The 22,032-nt window shown below is 40.1% G+C and overlaps 1 protein-coding gene across 9 annotated transcripts in view; it reads left to right on the plus strand.

The window, feature by feature from the left end:
• Window positions 1–457: 457 nt before the first annotated feature.
• EPB41L2 (erythrocyte membrane protein band 4.1 like 2) overlaps window positions 458–22,032 on the plus strand; it is a 214,652-nt gene continuing 193,077 nt past the window's right edge. For 2 of the 9 annotated variants that reach the window (XM_060029958.1, XM_060029965.1), the window contains exon 1: window positions 531–564. The gene's annotated coding sequence lies outside the window, so the exon portion shown is untranslated. Of the gene's footprint in view, window positions 565–584; window positions 1,101–7,534; window positions 7,625–22,032 lie in introns of those variants that run through there. The other 7 variants (XM_060029961.1, XM_060029959.1, XM_060029969.1 and 4 more) reach the window with 7 other exon arrangements.

Raw genomic sequence — 22,032 nt, forward strand, 5'->3', positions numbered from 1 at the left:
TGCCACTGTCCTCTCTGTGAAAGCACTTCTTCCACTCTAGACTGAGGAGAATCTAGTTTTCCTTATTTCTGTATCAACAGGGCCTAGCCTGGGGTAAAGGTTTAGTCAATGGATTCACTTTGAAGAAATAACTTTTGAAAGTTGATAAAAGGGCATTTAAGATCGGGATTCGCGGGTAACAAAGGCTTGCACACAGGCATCAGCACTCATTATCCAGGGCAGCTCCGAGGGCGAAACGAGTCCTTCCAGCGCGGGGTACCCGGCCCGGGCGCGCGGCGAATCCCTAGGGAAGGGTCGCCCAGGCTGGCGCGGGGGCGTGGCCTGGGCACAGGGGGCGTGTCGCAGCCCGCGGGGGTTTCCGCACCCGGTGCGCGTCTGGCGGGGGCGCGGGAGGGGCTTCCGCCGCGAGGGGGCGGGGCTGGCGCGCGGAGTCCTCTGACGGCCTCAGCCAGGGAATTTCAATTTGAAACCTACGGGAGGGAGGGGGCGGGTGTTGCGGCCGGCGGCTGGCGCTGAAGCTGGACGGGTCCCTGCGGCGAGCGAGCTCCTGAGTGCGGCGTCCGGGTAAGGAGGTGTGCGGAGCTGCGGAATGGCGGGCCCGGGGCGGGGTATCCCGGGCAGAGCGTCTGGTCCCTGCGGAGCTGCAGGGGCGTCTCGGATTTTTCCTGAGACTGCAGCTGGGAAGCTGATCCTGGGCAGGAAGCGGTGGCGGGACGGTTCCACTAGGAGGGGGAGGGCTGCCGGCTTTGGGGTTTTCTGCGACTCCCTGTCTTCTCTCCTACTCGTTCCCGCCCCGGGGACCGGGTCCTGTTGTTGCTCCAGGCCGATCCCTGCTTCCCCGCTCCACTGCGGTCCCCCACTTCTCCCTTCTCGGGAGCCAGGGCCGCGTCTCGTCGGCGCCGGGAGAGGTGGGGGCCTGGTGAGGACTGCACCGGCCCCGCGGGGGTGCGGTGGGCTCAGGGTCACGCGTCCCGGGCCCCGCGGAGCGGCTGCAGGAGGGATCCGGCTCCATCCTGGGCGCGGGCCGCGGCGCGCGAGCCTGTCCCAGTTCGGAGCGGCCGTCTTCCTTCGACTCTTGGAGATGAGCGCGGGGGCTTGAGGTACGCGGCGGCGGCGTCGCCTTTCTGGCGGATGATTTTGGGAGAGGAAACGCAGGCGAGGACGCCGCGCGTCCCTCGGCCGGCCGCGCGCGTGGGCGCTACGTGGAGCCGGGCGAGGGTCGCGTCAGCCCCAAGCACGGTGCGCGTCCCTCGCCGCCGCTCGCTCTGTCCCGCAGGACGGGTGCGACCTGGCCGATTCGGAGAGAAGCGCACTTTTTGCTCTCTGATCCGTGCAGTCCCGGCACTCAGGCCATCTCACCACCCATGGCTTATTTTTCTCCTCTAGATTTGAGGGCAGAGAGTTGGGAGGGTTGTTAGTTGAGCTGCAGGGGAAGGACCAGGAGAACAGAACAGAAAAAGCAGGGTTGGAATCGGAGTCTAAATCCCCAGCTCCAGACGCTGCCTGCGGCAGCCGGGATGTCTGCTGGAAGCCGTCGGTCATCATGCTTCCCGAGATCGCTCATCTCCCTTGAGGTCAGGGTTTTTGGTGAAGTGAGAAGAGCTCTCGCCTAGAGTCTATTATTTTTTTTGGGGGGGTGTCTCTGTGGAGCCCTCCCTATTGACCTAGGACGCCTTAAATTGCATTCCTTATTACCACCACCGCTGCCTTTTTTTAAGAGCCCTGGTGGGGTGCGAGGGAAGGTAGAACCTAGAGGACCTGTGGATATATTTTCTCTTTTCTGAATCACATCTTTTCCTCAGTTTTTTGAACTTCTTGCATCTGAAATGGCACGTGTATGCTAGATGTCTTGTTACTCTTATTTAACCTTTTTTTAAAAAATGAATCTTAACAGTTTTTCCTTTATTCTTCCGTTTTATTCAGTGACCTTTTAATTTTTTCCATTGTTTTTTTCTTCTCACCGGAATCTATTATTTGTGTATCCTCTATTTATAGTACTGTATTGAGAATTAGAATTTTGGCCCGTGTCCTATCACATTTCCCACTGGATTTAGGACTAGAGGGAAACTGAGTCAATTTCTTGGCCACAGGAGCTGGGATTTAGACTTCCCAGTCTTTGAACAGGTTTTACTGGGAAACGAATAGCACTTAATCCTATTCGGTTTCTGTTTGGAGGGCTCTTTGCTGTGAGAAATCACTGGATTGCTGTTGCAGCCACTGATGGGGCTGCATTGCAATGCAATCTTGAATTGTGATAAGGGCCAACTCAATGCATCCATCAGGCTGACACAACTTTTAAAGAGTTAGGCTGTGTCACCTGTCAGAGTTCCAGGGATCAGTCCTAAAATTCAATTTGAGAATCACCATCAAACCTCAGATATCTACTTTATAGAGGTTATTGGAGAACTGTACAAGTGGTAATGGCTTGGAACAATGGCGTGGATTTAGGGCTAATTTAATCTTATCCTGTCTTCCTCACTTCTTGGGCAGAATTCCCACTGAAGTCAGTAGTGGTCTTGTGTGCAGAAGGACTGCTGAGAACAAGAGGCTGCTCATTTAGATTAACGGGAGGGGACAGTTTCTTTCCTTTTGAAACATCCCTCTTTAAGAAAGACCTAGTCATAACAGTGCTTTAATCTTTTATCTCTAGTCAAAGTAGTTAGACCTTCCAGAGAAAATATGTGGATGAGTTGAGCCCCCAACTTCAGATTCTTGATACCTAAATTGAATGGGGATTGCTTAAAACGGTTAAAAGTGATAAAAAATATCATTTAACGAATTTCAGTAAAATTATTACTACAGTAAAAAATCTAAATTGTTGTAGAATATTCTCAGCTGGGTCCGTATATTAAACTGGGTAAATATACAGCTGGTTATGTATATTAAAATCTGAAAATTCCAAGTAGAAAGAAGCAGATTTGCAGATTTAGGGGACGAATCTGAAGAGGGCTCACCCCAAAATAACTACGGAAATATAAAACAAGAGAATTCAGATAGCCCTTGCTGTATCTGGAGAGGTAGCTTTTAGTACAGTTTGTGTATGTGTAGGCTTTAGTGACCGTTTGGGCTCATCATTAGATTTGGAGGTTTCTGAGTTAGTTTTGTGCTGATCTGAGTTGGTGAGCTTGTTAGGTCCTTCGCTTCTTAACTAACCGTCTTGTGGTTTACCCTTTCCAAATTACCAGTTTGAAAGGATTGAGTTTAGAAAACCTATCCAGTCACCAGATCTTAAAAATAGATTTTTAAAAATCTGAACCGTGTGCACGTGGACTTCCCAACCACTTGCTTTCAACTAAAAATACTTGCAAAGATGACAAAGCAGTCTTCAACCAGAATATTTATTGGTAAAATTACTCTGTAATTTAGTAATATTGTATAGTTATGTTTAAGGTTGGGTTTTGCCCTGAATCACCACTCTCATATAACTGACTAGAGAACTACAAAGGTTCCATCTTTGCCACTTTATTTAGGAATGTGGGGTTTATATTTTATATAGCAGAAAGCTAAATATTTTTGAAGATTTGCTTTTGTTTCTGTTTCCACAGGGAAGTATGGGCCTTTTTCTTTGTTTTTTGAACTGAAGTAGCCTGTTTAAAAGCTGTGTGTAGACATTTTGGAAAAGTATGAATTGCTAGTATTTTTATAAGGCAATAAAATAGTTTATAGGGATCAATACTGATGAGAATCAAATTTTGCATTTCTAAAAGTCTGTATTGTTTACTTGGGGAAAACAAAGGAAATATGGGGGAAATACCTCCCTACCCCACGTTTATTTAGAAATATTTCCAGTGGCCTTGTTTGTTTTTTTCGGATTCAGAATTACTGTACCTAACCACTGGGTACCCTTACACGTTTAAAAGCCTCAAGTAAATGTTTGTGCTGGCTTCAGTAGTCAGCGAATACTAGCCAAACACTAATTTACTGCCCTTTTATAGAATCTTGGAATCTCAGGGCTGGACCTTTAGGAGTCAGCAAATCCACTCTCAGCCCTTTGGCCCTCCCCCCAACACACAAACATCTCCAGCCTCTTTGGAAGGTCTGAGTTAATAGAAGATTTGTATATGATTCCCCCACAGATTCCAGACAGAGCATTCTTTGGGAATGCCATTTTTTGGCACAAACCAGCAACCTAATAGTCATAAGATTTCTATCATTACTCTGGCTGAGCAGTGCCCCAAACTAAAATCTAAAATGGAGTTAATGCTTGCTATCATTAACTGGAGGGGAATGGCCTCCAAGTGTAAATACTACAGTTATTTAGATGTTACAGGTAAGCCAAAAAGAAAGAAAGAAATCATTTTAAAAAAATAAATTTATTTATTTTATTTTTGGCTGCGTTGGGTCTTTGTTGCCGCGCACGAGCTTCCTCTAGTTGCGGCGAGCAGGGGCTACTCTTCATTGCGGTGCGCGGGCTTCTCATTGCGGTGGCTTCTCTCGTTGTGGAACACGGGCTCTAGGCGCGTGGGCTTCAGTAATTGTGGCACGTGGGCTCAGTAGTTGTGGCGCATGGGCTTAGATGCTCCATGGCATGTGGGATCTTCCTGGACCAGAGCTCAAACCCGTGTCCCCTGCATTGGCAGGTAGATTCTTAACCACTGCACCACCAGGGAAGTCCCAGAAATCATTTTTAATATCAGATAGAAATAACTGAGATAGTGATAACTAATGTTTTTTTTTAGTTTTTTCTATAAAGTACGTGACTTTTGTATGAGAGAGGGAATACATATGTAGAGTTATGTGAAGTACCTATAACATTATGTGTACTTAATAAATTTGATGAATCAGTTTGTTGAAACTTTATATGATGTAGTGGAGGCACTTTTAATTAGGATTCGTTGAAAATTGGAGTTAACTTTGTAGAACCTGGTACTGTTTCATGTAGAAATGTCATGTAGGTTATATTTCATATAGGTGATTTGCTTTTCTTACTCTTGGCTATTGTTTCCCCTTGTTTTGTGGTTGTCTTGATATATGTGGGTTTATTAGATGCATGTTTTTCATGTCTAGAAGGGTAGATAATCTATATTTCCCTAAATATCTCGTTTTGGGGATAACATTGATTTTAATGAGAATTTTAGTGGTTTTCTCATTTTTTAAAGTGATGTCGCTTTCCCTTTAGTATAGGGTAGACCTCAGGTGGCTTATGGGTGCATTCATACTGCTTCTGCTTTTTTTCAAAGATTGAATTTGGACTAATTTCCTATTCTTAGTTACTTTTAAAGTAGAAATATATTTTCATATCACACATACTTCTTTGCATTTTTTTTTTTTTACTTTAGTGTATTAGAACCGTAAAGGTCTAAATTCATTATAGATTGCCTCACAAATAATCTTTATGGTAATATGGAATTTATTTGAGGAATAAGAATTATCTTTTCATTTGCTCTGAGAACTATCATAAGTAAGGTTTGCTTTAGGTAGCCAAGCTGACACTTCACATATGTGACTAAATTGAACGTCATGGGGATGGTTTCAGTTCTTTCCAGGTTAAGAACCAGAGGGCATGGAAAGAGTTCTAAAGTGATTTTGTCACATGTTCATCTGTAGGACCTTGTTGTCTGGGTCAGGTAGGAAGTTCATTGTCTTTAAATCATTCATGCTTTTACCAGGAAGCCAGTTTCCTCTTGCTTTTCTCTTTTTATGGCCTATTTATCTACCTCCATGAAAGAATTTTCAAATACTTAAAAAACTTATGTTACCCTCTAATTGCCTTTTTCCAAGAAAATCGTGATTTTAAGAACTTTTCACATAAGTCTGGTTACCGAGTCTCTAATCATTTTTTCCAAGCCCTGAATTCAGGTTTCCAGACCTCCTGATGAGATTTGCAGCTGGACCTACCACCATGATAACAGCAGTGCTGAATTTAATCATATTTTTGAGTTTCCTATATTCTATCAATATATGTACACATCCCAGTATCCTGAAGATACTAAATGAATATGTAGTTTAAACTTTGCCATAATTCTTAGGTCTTTTTTTTTTTTCTAAATAGTCTACTCGTTTTTCACCCTTGATTCATCCACCTAGGGTACCAGAAGGGAGGGTGAAAATCATTTAGTTTAGATTTTTGACCTTGAGGTGGGAAGTGTGGGGTTAGTGGGAAAGGTGTTGCCCAGGGTGGCCTCAGGGGCTCATGAACTGACTGAGACTGTTAAGTAAAGTGGGCTGTGTGTGTGTGTGTGTGTGTGTGAGAGAGAGAGAGAGAGATTTGGGGGAGCAATTTTGAAAAACAGAAAACGTTGAAAACTGCTGATGTAGTTCTATTCTTAGTTTTTGAGATTAGAGGATCGAAGTCTTACAAGACTTTCTGTTTTTTATTTTTTTCATGTTACCCCATTGCACTTTCATGCCTCCACTGTTGTGCTTATTTCCTTTCAATTCTTTTGGTTGTCCGATTTTAGCCAGTTGTCAAGGTTAAACTGAATTCTTTTTTTTTTTTTTTTTTTTTGCGGTACGCGGGCCTCTCACTAATGTGGCCTCTCCCGTTGCGGAGCACCGGCTCCGGACGCGCAGGCTCAGCGGCCATGGCTCACGGGCCCAGCCGCTCCGCGGCATGTGGGATCCTCCCGGACCGGGGCACGAACCTGTGTCCCCTGCATCGGCAGGTGGACTCTCAACCACTGCGCCACCAGGGAAGCCCTAAACTGAATTCTGATATAATATTGGCTTCGTATTTTCTTACCTTGAACTTAATGTGTCTTTATTTCCTCACAAATTTCTTGGATGGAAATATTAATTAGAAGGGAATCAGTAACAGGTCCACATTGTGGTGCTGGTTAGAATGCTACTTATGCCAGTGGAACCTTGGGTAAATTATTTCTCAAGGCCTCAGTTTCCTTATCTTCACTATGAGGGTGAACAATCATAACCTACCTCAGAAAGTTAGATGAGGATTAAATGAGCTAGTGCTTATAAAATGCTTCACGCAGTGCCTGGCTTCTGTGAAAATTGTTAGGTTAAGAAAAGACTTAGTGGGTTGCTTGTGAAAATGTGGTAAGCAGTTTTTTTTTTTCAGTGGTCAGGAATAATTATCTGTGTGGAAGTAGAGTCTTTGATATGAAACTGTAATTTCCTATGGTGATCACAAGTTAAAACCACTTTTTAACAATTTCAGTATGGTATCTCTAGAATTTTTTTAACTATCCACTGCTTTTGGCAGTACTCAAAAAAGCATATAGATGGCAAAATGGTCTGGATCTAATTTCAGCATCACATAGAGGTGGTAGTCTTTTTTGTTATGTTGCCTGAGGTAGCTGATTCGGAGTGTAAAACTTGTATGCATATGCTATATTATAACTTGCTCTCTCTACAGCTTCAGTGAACTTGCTGCAAGAAGGCTGTTAGTGGAATTTTTATTGATAGTGTTTAAGTCTCTGCATGTGACAGTAAAATGTGACCTTTTCACATCCAGCACATCTTTTCGTACCTGAAATAGATCTGCGGACATATTTTTCCCCTAACAGAGTGTTTTAATTTTAAATTAGTTGACAACATTAAGAAATCAGGGGGTTTCACAGAAATATCTTTCTTTTAGGTTTCTCTGGGAAAATTGGAGGACCTTGGCCACACTGGGCCCACGCTCCTTTGTTGCAGCGCTGAGGAGTTCCTGCCCCATCTCACACAGGTCATCTTCCTACTTTGCCGAAGTCCCACCCATTGCCTTCTGGCTTAGTGCTGGACCTTGTCATTCATTCGTATTAGATATATGGCTCCTCTAGACTATCCAGTTTGCATCTCTTTTACTAAATACCAATTTGGAAGATGCAAAAAGGACTCAATCTATATGACCTTCAATAAGGTGTTCCTGGCAGTGGGGCTTTTCTACCTCTAGGGCCAGCAGTCATTTCGCACCTCTCCCTTTGTGAAGGCTGACCTCTGGGTCACTGTCAGTCATGGTTTCTGGAGCCCAGCATGCAGTAGGCCCTCGGTCACACTTGGAAAGAATGCTCTTTCTAGTTTCCTCCCAGACTTTGTGACTCCTTCTCAAAGCAGATTGCCTGGTTCTCTGAAGCCTAGTGTTACACTACTGCAGCCCATAGCTGTACCTTATTTGTATGTTATTTGGATTTTTTAGAGGACTTTTTTTTCATTTCATCATTTAATATTTTAGTATGCATCTCTAGAAGGTAACTCTTTTGTAAACATGATTGGAATACCACCATCACACTAAAAATTCCTTAATATCATCAAATATTCAGCTGTTGATATTCAAATCTCCAATTACCTCAAGTATCAATTTTTGAAAAAGTTTGTTTGAATCCAGATCCAGTTAAGATTTGCATGTTATAATTGGTTGGTGTATCTTTTGTTTGACTTTTTATTTAATATTGGAGTATAGTTGGTTAACAATGTTGTGTTAGTTTCAGGTGTACAGCAAAGTGATTCAGTTATACATATATATGTAACTATTCTTTTTCTTTTTTTTTTTTTTTTTTGCGGTACGCGGGCCTCTCACTGCTGTGGCCTCTCCCGTTGCGGAGCACAGGCTCCGGACGCGCAGGCTCAGCGGCCATGGCTCACAGGCCTAGCCGCTCCGCGGCATGTGGGATCTTCCCAGACCGGGGCACGAACCCGTGTCCCCTGCATCGGCAGGCGGACTCTCAACCACTGCACCACCAGGGAAGCCCCATGTAACTGTTCTTTTTCAAATTCTTTTGCCGTTTAGGTTGTTTGGTTGGTGTTTCTTTAAAGACTGATATGCTCTAATTTCCCCTTCATCTCTTATTTTTCCTTGCAGTAGTTTATATGTTGAAGAAACTTGATTAGTTGTTCTGTTTGGTTTCTCACAGTCTGAATTTTGCTGATTTCAATCCTCTAGTGTAGTTAACCTGTTCTTCTGTCCTCTGTATTAGTAGTTGGAGCTAGAAAATTGGTCTAATTCAATTTATTTTCTTTCTGTTTTTCTTTTCTTTCTTTTTTTTTTCTTTTGTAATGTTCCTCCATGGTTTAGGCTTCTATATGACACTTCTTGCTTGCTTTCCATCCATGAAGCCAGGCTTCATCCTGGCTTCAGGTGCTGTCCCATTAGCTGCTTTGTCTTCTTTTTAACCTGTGCTGGACAGGTGGATTTTACGCTAGTGGCTCAGCTTTGTCCTAGGTTCCATTGTATATAATCTGATAAGGCCCGAAGCATTGTTAATAAACAGGTGAAAAAGGAAGAAAAATAACTTTTGGAGCACAGATGATAAGTCAGCTACTGTAGTTGGTGCTTTATATATTATATGTTAATATCCACAATCCTTCTTACAGCAACACCTTGAAGTAGCCGGTACGCTCATTTTACAGATGAAAAACTGAGACTTAAAATCAGAATAATTTGCTCAAGGGCACCCAGCTTGTGTGCTGCTAAAACTTCTGTTTCTTCTGCAGGGGAGGGTGAATTATTGCTTTTAATTGTTTGATGCTGTTACTCTGTAGAACTTGAAGATTTTAGGAATTTGTTGGCATCTACAGTATCTAACTTAACAAAAGGTAAGCTTGCTTTCCTAACTGGTTTCTGCCTCCTAGTTTCTTTTGTAAAGGTGTGATTGTGAAGCAGAGTACTACTGTTAGTTGTGTGATTCTTGAATCAAGCTGGAGTGGCGAGTGCCCTTCATCTTGTTTTTCACATTAGTGTAGTGTTTCCAGGCTGATGTTTCAATGTAAGAAAAATGTCCCAGGGTATAAAACACGTCAAAATAAAATGTGTGCCTTCTTTCTTTTCAGTTTTTATCTTTCAAGCAGTTTTACACTTTTTGCTACTTCATTTATAGTGCAGATAGTATTCCCCACGGTGCTAGTATATGATTTAGAAAGTCAGGTAATAGTGTAGGGATTATAAGGAAAAGCAGCAGACCCCTGCCTTTCATGTCCCTTCATGACAGATTTCTGCTCCTCAGAGGCAACCGCTTTCAGTTCTTTTGGTTTTATTATCCATGTGTTTTGTTTAAAACCACAATATTCTTGCTTTTTTTGCTTTTTCTATTCTAGACAATAATAGATGTTGACTTTCTACCTTGGTTGGGGTTAGCCTCCTTTACAGACTCCCTCTTCCTGTGCACAGATGCACACTCTTCTCTCCTTCCACAGCACATATAGGCAACAGCTGAGCTGTGTATAGTGCTTTGATTGCATATACTTTCTTTTATAACTTTTTGTTTTATCCTGAAGTTAATTGCCTATTTTTTTCCTCATTTGTATAGTTTTCTTAGTACCTACCCTTAATTTAGCTCTAAACTTTGTTGAAAACTATATGGGAAACCATTTTCTTTTTTTTATTAATGACATCCTTCCTGGACTGGTTATTCCTAGAACTGCTGTGCAGCTGTATTCTGGAAATTGCCCTTTTCCTCTCTTCCTGGGCTCCCGGGTGCCTGGGCTTCGTGTCTCTTTCTTATCTCTTACTTTACATGAGTGCGTCCTCCAGTAGTTTCCCAAGAAAGTGCAAATGGAAGGCGAATTTCTTGAGACCTTGCATGTCTGAAAGCACCTTTTCCCACTCTTAAAATGCCTCTTTGTACTCTCAGTTTGATTGCATTTATAGTTTGGCTGGGTATAGAATTCTAAGTTAATGGTTACTGTCCCACCGAATTTTGAAGGCGTTGCTCCATTGTATTTTCACATCCCACTGTTCTGTTGAGAAGACTGACTCGATTCCCATTTCTGATTCTGTGTATGTAGCTAGTTTGTTTTCTTTAGAGGTTTTCAGGATTTTATCTTTGAACTTGTTGTTTTGAATTTCATGATGGTGTGCCATGGTATGGGAGTCTTTCATTCATTGTGCTGAGCACTCAGTGGGCCCTTTTAGCTTGGAAACTCTTGTCTTTCAGAAATATTCCACTATGATAATGACTCCCTCTATGTTCTCTGTTCTTTCTGGAACTTCTATTAATTTGGATGTTGAATTTCCTGCCATGACTTAAGGTTTGTTACTTTTTTCTCTCTGATGTCATCCCTTTGTCCTTTTGTTCCCTCTTTTCGGGAAATTTCTTCAATTAGTTTTCTTCTAATCTCTCCACTGAACTTTTTTGCTTTCCTATTTTTGAAGCTACTCCTAGGCTAATGAATTTTCTTTTTGATAATGTCCTTTTCTTGTTTCATGTATATAGTTTCTCCTGTCCTGCCCATCTTGATGTACCCCTGCGCTTGTTTTCTCTCTGTCTGGAATGCTCTTCCCTCAGATACCTACATAGCTTACTCCCTTAACTCCTTCAGATCTTTGCTTCCGTGATCATTTATTTGAAAGTACAACCCTGCTCCCACCCCTACCCCAGGGTGCCCTAAATCCCTTCCTTGTCTCTTCTTACTTCTGCACTGTGTATTGCTGAAATCTGATATCCTTATATTTTACTTTTTGTTTATTGACTCTCCCCTCGCTGGAATGTAAGCTGCATGAAGGCAAATCTTTTTGTGTATTTTGTTCAGTATTTCCAGTACCTAGAACAGTGCCTGGTGCAGAGTAGGCACTTGGTAAATATTTGTTGACTGAGTGACTGGACCTCCCTGTTTTCTGTATAGAACCTCACCTTTGCCCTCTGAGCACAGAGCCTTTCTTTTTCAAGTGCTGTAGAGTGAACTTCCTGTCTTCTGGCTGCCAAGTTTTGTTGAGGGTGTGGGTGTGGTTTAAACGTTACGTGTCCTTATTTCCAACAGGTCCCTGTCTTCAACTTGCTCTCCCATCTCAACCCTCAGAGGTTTCTGGGACTTCCAATTCCTAAGGCTCTCAAGCCTTCTCCAACTATCACATTGTTTTTGGTAGGTCCCCACCAAGATAGCAATGCAAGTTTAGGCTTCCTCTGCTCTGCTAAGTCAGTTACTTTATACATCTGTTCTCCATCTTCTAAAATTCTGTTGATATATCTCATCTGCTGGCCTGTCCCCTCCCTTTTTTTTTTCTTTTTGTGAGTTAGTACCTTTTTTTCTTTAATTTTCTTTCTGTCATTTTAGTGTGGTTTTGGGAGTGAGCAGAAATTAACTCATGTTCAACCCACTGGATTTAGGGTTTTAAACTGATAAAAATAAATTTCCAAGATTATTGTGGTACTCACATTTGGTAAAAACTGCAGCCATAATAAAATTGTCCTTTTTCTCATGCCAAGTGCTGAGTCAAACTTCAGCAGTATATATAGAGAGACAGAAAAGTCAGGCGGTTGAGTTAACATCTAGGGTGGATGGGAGTGGTTGACTGATATGTGACTGAATAAGAAAGTGCTTCTTAGGAAGAGCTCAGAAAATGTATTATATTTTTTTCTTGTGATAGTTCAAGGATTAGTTCAGTATACACACTTACAAATTTTATATACTTGAACTAGATTTAAAAATACACAATAAAAACAAATTTGGTGAATGTGTATCAGAAATGGCAACCTTATTTTAGAGTTTACTGAGTATCTTAGTTTGTCTGTCTTTAGACTGACTTACGATTGGCATACATAAATTTGAATATTCTTTGACTATTTGAATATCTTTTGGTTATTAGAGGAACCTTTGAACTCATGTGGATTCTGCTAATACTTTAAGGGTGAAAAATTTCATTACTAGAGCATAAATAGAGAGTGGGATTTACACTAATGTAAAGATACACACATTAGCAATTTTTGTGTGTGAGTTTCGGGGAAAGTGAAACAAAAACGGAGGGTCTGAATAAGGCAGTGGCTGTGAGGTCTGAGAAGCTCTAGGAAGATCCCAGGGCTCCTGAGGGCATGTGGTTAGTGTCAGTTAAGTTGCCGAGTGGGCTTTATTAATTCAAATACTCTATTCATTAATGTAGAAGATGTTATAGACAAATAGATCAGTACAATAGTATCTCCCCAAAATGTGGTGGTATGTTAAAATGATTTGAGGTGGTGCACAGATGAATCTTTTTCTTTTAATGGTTAAATACGTGTGCATCAGAAAAATATCCAAGTACTTCAAAACTATGATTACATTGATATTACTTAGTATAAGGCTGAAGTAGGTAAGTTTTTTTTTTTTTTTTTTTTTTTTTGCCGTACGCGGGCCTCTCACTGTTGTGGCCTCTCCCGTTGTGGAGCACAGGCTCCGGGCGCGCAGGCTCAGCGGCCATGGCTCACGGGCCCAGCCACTCCGCGGCATGTGGGATCCTCCCGGACCGGGGCACGAGCCCATGTCCCCTGCATCGGCAGGCGGACTCTCAACCACTGCGCCACCAGGGAAGACCGAAGTAGGTATTTTAAAGTGACTTGATTTAAGGATAAGTATTACATAAATAATAATACAGTAGCTGTTTGGATTTGGCAAAATTATAAAGTATGTCTGATTACTAAATTCTGAGAAACTTTGGGCAGGTTTAAAATAAGATTTCTCCTAATAGATAACAACAGAAAACTGTATATGCTGACTGTGGCATAGACTTCTAAGTTTTCTTTTTTAGAAATTAACACTGTTTTTATTTTTCAAGTTTATTTTTTGGTATTCTTTTCAAAATAAGTCCTCAGAACATCTTATCATTCGATTCTTAAACCAATTTTGTACCAGAGTTCTGACAGGTAAGCAAAGTGAGTTAGGAAGGGGTTAAACTTACTCAAAGCCATTGAGCAATTTAGTAATGGAGCTTCAGGCACGGCCAGGGTCTCCCTGTGTCCAGAGTTGTTCCCTTTACTGTGTCCTCTTTTGATGTTAATGGACTTGCCAATTGAAGTTTTCTTGGAGAACTTAGGAAGCCTGCCAAGTTTTATAGCTGGGAGGGCTGTCCTGTAGCTTTTATATATTTGTATCTTGAACCCTGAAGGTAGACAGACCTAGGTCTTCCAAAAATAGTTCAATAAATGTGTCAACATTTTCAAATACTATTGAAAAAACAAGGAAGTGGAAAAGTCCTATGGGATTATTGGAAAACGGTGCCAAATGCTTTCACAAGTATTTGAAAAGCAAATGTGGCACTGTGGTCATATGCTAGACAATGGTGCATACTTAGCCTTCATTTTGGAGCCCATTTTTATATGATAATCTTTTACTTTTCCCGAGTACTCTCTGTTTAATTGCAGACTCTGGGAGAAAAGCTGCTAAATGAACATTTTTCTTGAAAAGTTTTCTTTAATTCACTTCTCTTATGGAGAAAAAGGCAAACTTCTGTTTTCTTAATAAAATGAATACAAATTGTGTATGGGAAAGATTAGAGTGACAAGTAATGAGTGGGGTCTGTCCACTGACAAAGGAATCAAGAGTTTATCCACGAGCTTGTAACAAGAACTGTTTTTGGATCTTGACCATTAAAATCAACATCAATAAAGACTGCGTCTTAATTTCATTAATGCTAAGATTGTCTGTTTTAAATTACGCACATAAGGGAACGTGAATACATTCTTCCTTCCGAGATCTCTCACCACCCCAAACAGAAAAATAAAGGTGCAGGGAAGATATTCTTCACTCGTGCAGTTCTTCAGTGAAGGGCTGTCGCTGTGGGCAGCATGTGTAGTGCATATGTGGCTCCAACTTTTCTCCTAATTGAGGCCAGTTCACTTTCATCCTCAGTGCTACCAGCTTAAATGGAAAGACTCGAGGGTGGAATCTAGAGCATTCTATAGATCTGTGATCTGTGTGTTACTTGCTCTGTGCAGCACACATGTAGCAATGAAGGATAATATGGCTCTTTTTTTTTTCCTCTCCTCCCCATTATGGCTCTTTTTTAAAGGACCTTTTTTGTTGTTCTTGTTAGGTTTTTTAAGCCATGTTTTTACTGTATCTGATTATCTACTGAAGTGTTTTTTTGTAGAAAGACTGTACCATTGTCAGCTATAGAAAAGTATTTTTCTTTTTTAAACTTTTTATTATGGAAACAATTAAAAATATTCAGAAGTAGAGAGAATAGTAGTGTAATGGACCTCGTGTAGCCTCACTCAGCTTTGCCAATTACTAGGACACGGCCAATCTTATTGATACACCCCACCCCCATGATTTTGAAGCAAATTCCAGATAATTTCATTTCATATAATTTCATTTGTAAGTAGGTAAGATTCTCCCCCTGCATTGGCATGTGATCACCAAAATAAAGTCCATGTTCATTACGGATTTTGTAGAATTACAGAAATTAGTTCATTTATGGCATATTCAGTTGTGTTTTTGGGATAAATATCTGAATATTGTTTTGATCAGTGAGAGCAATTTCATCTAAGTTTTAATCCGTGAAAGCAGTTTCATCTAAATGCAGCACTGTGGACATAAAGGAAATGCTTTAGCCAGTTCTCAAAGACCCAATTTCTAAACCAAATCTGAACTGACTTTCAAATTCTAGTATATTCTCAAGGTAATGTTGATGTTCTATAAATTGTTTTTCCATGGCTCCTGCTTATGTTAATACTAGATTTTAATGTTCTTTTTTTTATTTTTACATTTTATTTATTTATTTACTTGCAATATAGCTGAATTACAATGTTGTGTTTTAGGTGTACAGCAAAGTGATCCAGTGATTTTAATGTTTTTAGATTTTTCTTTCCGTCTCTCACTTCTTCTCTCCTTCTCTGTCTCGTTCATTCTTTTGCTTAGCATAGTTTAGTGGCAATATGTTGGAACCAGACCAAGTGAAACATTTTTTTTTAGCTGACTGAAATTTAATGGAACTATGCAGTTATGAAATCACAGCAACCTGCCATGTGTATAGTTCTGTGTGGCTGTACAGAGGGGAAAGTATATGCTTTAAACATTTGTCATTGAACTTCCCTGGTGGCGCAGTGGTTAAAAGAATCCACCTGCCAATGAAGGGGACACGGGTTTGAGCCCTGGTCTGGTTAGATCCCACATGCCGCGGAGCAACTAAGCCCATGAGCCACAACTACTGAAGCCCACGCGCCTAGAGCCCGTGCTCCATAACAAGAGAAGCCACTGCAATGAGAAGCCCGCACACTGCAACGAAGAGTAGCCCCAGCTCACCGCAACTAAAGAAAGCCTGCATGCAGCAATGAAGACCCAACACAGCCAAAAATAAATAAATAAAATAGTTAAAAAAAAAAAACTTAAAAAATAATTCGCCATATACTATTGAGAAATCATACTAGAATGTTGGCATAATAGACAAAGCTGACACTTAATAGTTGAAATGCTTTTCCTGATTAACAGGCATGCTTTTTATGTTAGAGATAGTTTACTTTATATTTTAATTTGATTTTTTAATAAAAATGTAGTTTAATGTATTTTTTGTAAAGACATCACATATTGAATTAGAAAATATTGATAACAATAGAAAACATTTCCTGAATACTTAATATGTGTCAGACACTATTCTATAGGCACTTTTACATATATTTTCATTTAATCCTCACAGTAACCCTGGGTAGTAGGTACTGTTATTCTAGGTTTGCCTCATAAGAAAACTGAGGCACCACAAGATTAAGTAAATTGCTCAATGTCACTCAAGTAGTTAATGGCAAAGCAAGGATTTGAACCCAGGCCATTTGAGCCTATAGGCATAACTACTTTCCTATATTATACCTGAGAATATGTAAATTCCTCTTCGTACCCTGTTTGTACTTGCATTTCCCTCCCCAGAGGAACCATTTTGAACCAGAGCCAATGCTACACTATTGTATGAGGGTATAATTTGATCACTGGGTGGGTATTTTTCATTGAGAAACTTGAAAGCTGTGTTAATGAGATTCTACTCATGTTCCTTTACTGGCTTTAGTTGTGAAGGAGAAGAGGGGAAAAGTGGAAGCAAGTGGAAAGTAAAGCGGTAACCGCTGAAGTGTCTTCCTCCCGCCCACCCTCCAAGGAACATTGAGCCCATCTGTATTGTTGACAGGTCACAAAGGAGCTTCTGAAGCCAGTACTTTAGAGTACCACTGATTCTTCAGTTGAGTACCTTGAAGTACCAGGTATATTGTTGGAACATTGGTCATCGTTGGGCTTTCCTAAAATGTGTAGACTTTAGTGGGAGTTTGTCCTGGGCCTACAGTGACTGGAATTTTAACAAACCAGATACCTGATACTCTCCTCCACTTTTTTTTTCTCAAAGGAGTGGAGGGTAGAAAGAAAATTGTTTTAGCCCCAAGTTTCAGTCCCAGTTCACCAATTACTAAGTGTGACATGGAGCGAGTGATGTTGCCTCTTGTGTCTGTTTTTCTCTTAAGTGGTTCAGTTGCCCTGACATAAGTCCAAATCCATTTAAGATGTCGTCTGTGGCTCATTCATTTGTCTCTGTTTGTGGAGAAGGTAATTGCCTTTCCTTATAGGAAAAACATAGACAAAGAACTTTGGCAAAACATTTGATAACGTTTTCATGGTGTCTTTATGGCAGCATTGGGAAAAAACTGTGTAGTGGAGGGAATCTGTGGTGGTATTTGTTACTGAAATTTTAACCTTTCTCATCTTCTATCCAAAATATTTTTGCCAGCAATTTTTATGATGACAGACGAGGACTGCTGATCAGATTTACAGATTTCATGGACGTTTGTAGGGAAACCAAATAAGGCTTGTACAGATTGTCTTGTTAGCTACAAAATGGGTTGAAATAAGATGAAAGTTGTTGGAAATAAAAGTAAAGTCTATTTAATTATAAGGTCTTTGAAAGAGTTCTGAAACAGGGTAGTCTTGGCCCTTCTTTTCAATGTGAAGTTTTATTAAAAAGTAGTAGATGCCTTTTTATTCCTTTTATTGACTTCTGGTCTCACAACTCCAGTGCAATTGTACTTTTCCAGGTAATAGATGGCTCTATTGTCAAGTCTATTGAACACATTTTCCCCTATATTATTATTTATTATTATTATTATTATTTTTTGCGGTACGCGGGCCCCTCACTGCTGTGGCCTCTCCCGTTGCGGAGCACAGGCTCCGGATGCGCAGGTTCAGCGGCCATGGCTCATGGGCCTAGCCTCTCCGCGGCATGTGGGATCTTCCCGGACCGGGGCACGAACCCGTGTCCCCTGCATCAGCAGGCGGACTCTCAACCACTGCGCCACCAGGGAAGCCCGCCCCTGTATTATTTTTGACATTAGCGACCAACCATATTGTCTTCGAAATTCTCTCTTGACACTGTTAGAGCTCTTTTTCTATATTCCTTCTGTTCTTTGCAAGCTTCTTTTCCTCTGACTATCCCTTCAGTTTTTTCTCTGTTTCCCAGGGTTCTCAGCCTTTGATTCTGTCTTGACTAATTTCGTATCACCCAAGACTTCACCTACAATCTTAGTTTGTTAACTCAAATCTCTCTCCAGGCTAAGTCTTCCTTTTCAGCTCTGGATGCTTATATGACTTAAAGAAATCTGCCAACATCTCAAAGTTTTTAAATGAATATGTGAAATATTTTGTGCAGAATGTGGGCTTTAATTGATTATTTTCCTTTGACCTGGAATATTTTGTTCATTTTTTAAAATTTATTTTTATTGGAGTATAATTGCTTTACCATGTTGTGTTAGTTTCTGCTGTACAGCAAAGTGAATCAGCTGTACATATACATATATCCCGTTTTTTGGAGTTCCTTCCCATCTAGGTCACCACAGAGCATTGAGTAGAGTTCCCCGTGCTGTACAGTATGTTCCCATTAGTTATCTATTTTATACATAGGATCAATAGTGTATATATGTCAATGTTCATTTTTAGGTACTACATTTTAAGGGGCATGTTGTGTGCACTAAGTATATATTTGTTCAATAAAAATGAGTGGAAGCTTAGACAAACTGGGTCCATGTCCGTGGAAGGGTGCCTGGGATGTTGAGGTTAGGAGAAACCATAGCGCATGAGGAACTAGCTGTTGAAATAACTGAAGGGGTAAGACTTGCTGGGGTAGGCAGCCTATTGAGAGCTGTCTTTTGAGCACTGGCTTTCTAACTTTCTTAGGACAGGATCCATTTAGAGATTTTATATCTTGACGCGTTATTCAATATGGAAGTTTATGTGTGTATATATGTGACTAACAAACAAGTTTCATAAATTTAGTTCTTAGCCTAGCTTATGTGCATTGTGCTTAGATTTTCTTTTCTACTTAATAATAATAATAATAAAATGCCAGTCAACAAACCACTAACTTGATTTCACAACTTACCAATGGACTGATCTGTGTTGGAAAAATCCTTTTTCCATGGATGAAAATAAGAGATTCAGAGAAGGGAAGTTTTCTACCTGGTATGAGAAGAACTTTTTTTTTTTTTTTTTTTCTTCGGTACACGGGCCTCTCACTGTTGTGGCCTCTCCCGTTGCGGAGCACAGGCTCTGGACGCGCAGGCTCAGCGACCATGGCTCACGGCCCAGCCGCTCCGCGGCATGTGGGATCCTCCCGGACCGGGGCACGAACCCGTGTCCCCTGCATCGGCACGCGGACTCTCAACCACTGCGCCACCAGGGAAGCCCGAGAAGAACTTTTTAACGGTTGGAGCAGGCAGAGAATGGAATGGGCTACCACGGGACGGAGTGACTTTTCCACGGTTTGAAAGACCCAGGGCAGAGGCTGATAGTCACCTCTTGGAAGGTGGGAGAAAGATTCATTGGGTGGGGGATGGGACTTTGTGACGACCAAGGTGTCTTACGAGCCTAAGATTTTATGATTCTCATTTTGATAAAATTTTTAATTTTATTAGCTAACTTTATTCCATATTTTTAAACAAAAGAGCTTCATTTGGGAAGTTTTAAATATATACAAAAGTAAACTGAATAGTATAATGACACCCCTACCCCTCATGCATTCTTATCACCCAGCTTTAACAGCTACCAACTCATGGCCAGCCTCGTTTGATCTATATTTCTGTTCTCTTTGCACATATTTCTGTATGTATCTCTAAAAAATAAGACTTCTGAAAAAAACCCACAATACCATTATTACACCTAAGAGATTAACAGCAAATCTTTAATAACAAATATTCACTGTTCAAATTTCCATTTGTTTTTGTTTTCTTTCGTAGTTTTTTGCTAGAATTAGGATCCAAATTAGGATCCACATATTCGATTAGTGATTCTTTTTCTTTTTTTTAGTGATTCTTTTTAATCTATAGGTTTTGTCTCTTTTATATTTCCTTGTAATCTAGCTTTTTGAAGAAACTGGATTGTTTGTCCTCTGTCATTCACACAATTTTTCATTTTTCCGATTCTATCCCTGTGGTTTACTTTAACTTGTTCCTCTGTCCCATAAATTGGCAGTTACATACATAGGCTTTTATCAGCTTCAGGTTCAAATTTTAAAATATTTTTTTGGCATGAATATGTTATTGGTTCTGTTCTTTCTTAAGACCACTCATGGAGTACAGCAAAGCTAATTGTAAAGATGATTGGATTGCTTACTTAGTTCTTCATTTTCTGAAGTCATCCTAAGCCAAATTCCCCATAAAAACAGATGGAACCACTTAGAAGTTTGGGAAGATAATAATCCTCTGCAAACACCACATCCAGATACAAATTACAAGAGTTTCTTGTCTAGCTTCATTTCCAAAAAAGAAAGGGAGAAAGCAGATGCCTTAGTAATTTCCTCAGACCACAAACCAGGTTTTCAGTTAAAGTGAGACATTTTACAGTAAAGTCAGTCTTGATTTTTCTAGCACAATATGGAAACATTGCAGTTTTGCTAGTTAAATTTCCCACCCAGTAAGCAAGTATTGTCAGTGACTACTTCCCCGATGCCCTTCTTCCTTGGCAGTTGGAAGTAAAAGAGTAAAAATGGGAAGATGGCAAGTCAGAAAGGGGTATATGTGGGGAATCAAGTAATTGTGTTCTGTGGTGATCCTTTTGAAGGATATTTGTAATCTTCTTCTTACTTTTTATTATGGAAAATTTCAAATGTACAAATAAATAGAGAAGATAGTCTAGTGAATATCCATATCCCCACCACATGGTTTTTTCTAGTTTTTTCCCTCTCATGTATAGTATATTTTCTAAAATTGGGTATGGGGTCACACCGCTATTCACCAGAATCTTATCATTTGTTTCATTTGTGAGGCTTGTGGCATAGCCCTTACATCTTTTTTTCTTTGTTTTGTCAGTGTTGGTAAATCTTTTGCTAGGTTTTATTTTATTTTATTTTGGTCCATGTTTATTATATTAGGTGGTAGATGAAGAAGATTATATTATTCAGTGAAGATGATTCTATTATTCAGTGAAGATAGGCTGTGATTAGGCTTCATTCTCTGCCTTCTGTTTTAAAAACTTTATGTAATGGAAGCATACGTAAATGAAGAGAGATGGAGAGAGTAGAATAATGAATTCCCATGTGCCCATCTTCTAGGTAATTATCAACATATGGTCAACTTTGTCTCATTTACGTACCCACAAATCCCTCTGTTCCCACCCTGTTTCATGCTGGATTGTTTTAAAGCAGGTCCCAGACATTATATCACTTCATCATAAATACTTTTTTGTATGTCTGGTAAGCATTAAAAAAACAAAATAAACACAATTCCATTGTTATATCTAAAAAATTTAATATTTCCTTAATATCAAATATTCAGTGACTGTTCATATTTTTCCATTTGTTTCATTTGTTTCATAAATGTTTGTATAGTTGGTTTGTTTAAGTTAGGACCCAAATAGGTTGTACATTACATTTGGTTGATATGTCTCTTATTAGATATCTTAATATGTAGTTTCTTTCTCCTCTTTTTCAGTTTACTTGTTGAAGAAACTGTTGTTTCTTTAGAATTTCCCACCTTCTGGAGTTTGTTGATTGCATTTCTGTGATAGTGTTTAATATGTTTCTCTTGTCTGAATTTCCTTTTAATTGGTAGGTAGATCTGAGTCTTAATAAGATTCAAAGTTGGTTTTTGGTGGTGGTGGTAGTGGTTTGGAGAATCCTTCATAGTTGTTGGTGTTTATTTCTTATTGCACAGCTTCAAGAGACGCAATGTATGGTTAGCTTCTAACCATATTTTTTCTCTGAATTACTTAAATTATGGAACTCATGACATTTTGCCCCAATTTCTTCATTATATATTTGTAAAAAACATGAATATTTTCTTATTAACCAGAACACTACCATTATATATAACAGTCAATTGCCAGTAGTTCTCTAATATTATCCGGTATTGAGTTTATATGAAAATCTCTCCAGTCATCCCCATGACTTCCTTTATAGCTCATTTATCAAACCAGGACCCTATGAAGGAGCACATATATGGTTATGTC

This window comes from Delphinus delphis, chromosome 14 (genome assembly GCF_949987515.2).
Source record: "Delphinus delphis chromosome 14, mDelDel1.2, whole genome shotgun sequence".
NCBI classification, from domain to species: Eukaryota; Metazoa; Chordata; class Mammalia; order Artiodactyla; family Delphinidae; genus Delphinus; species Delphinus delphis.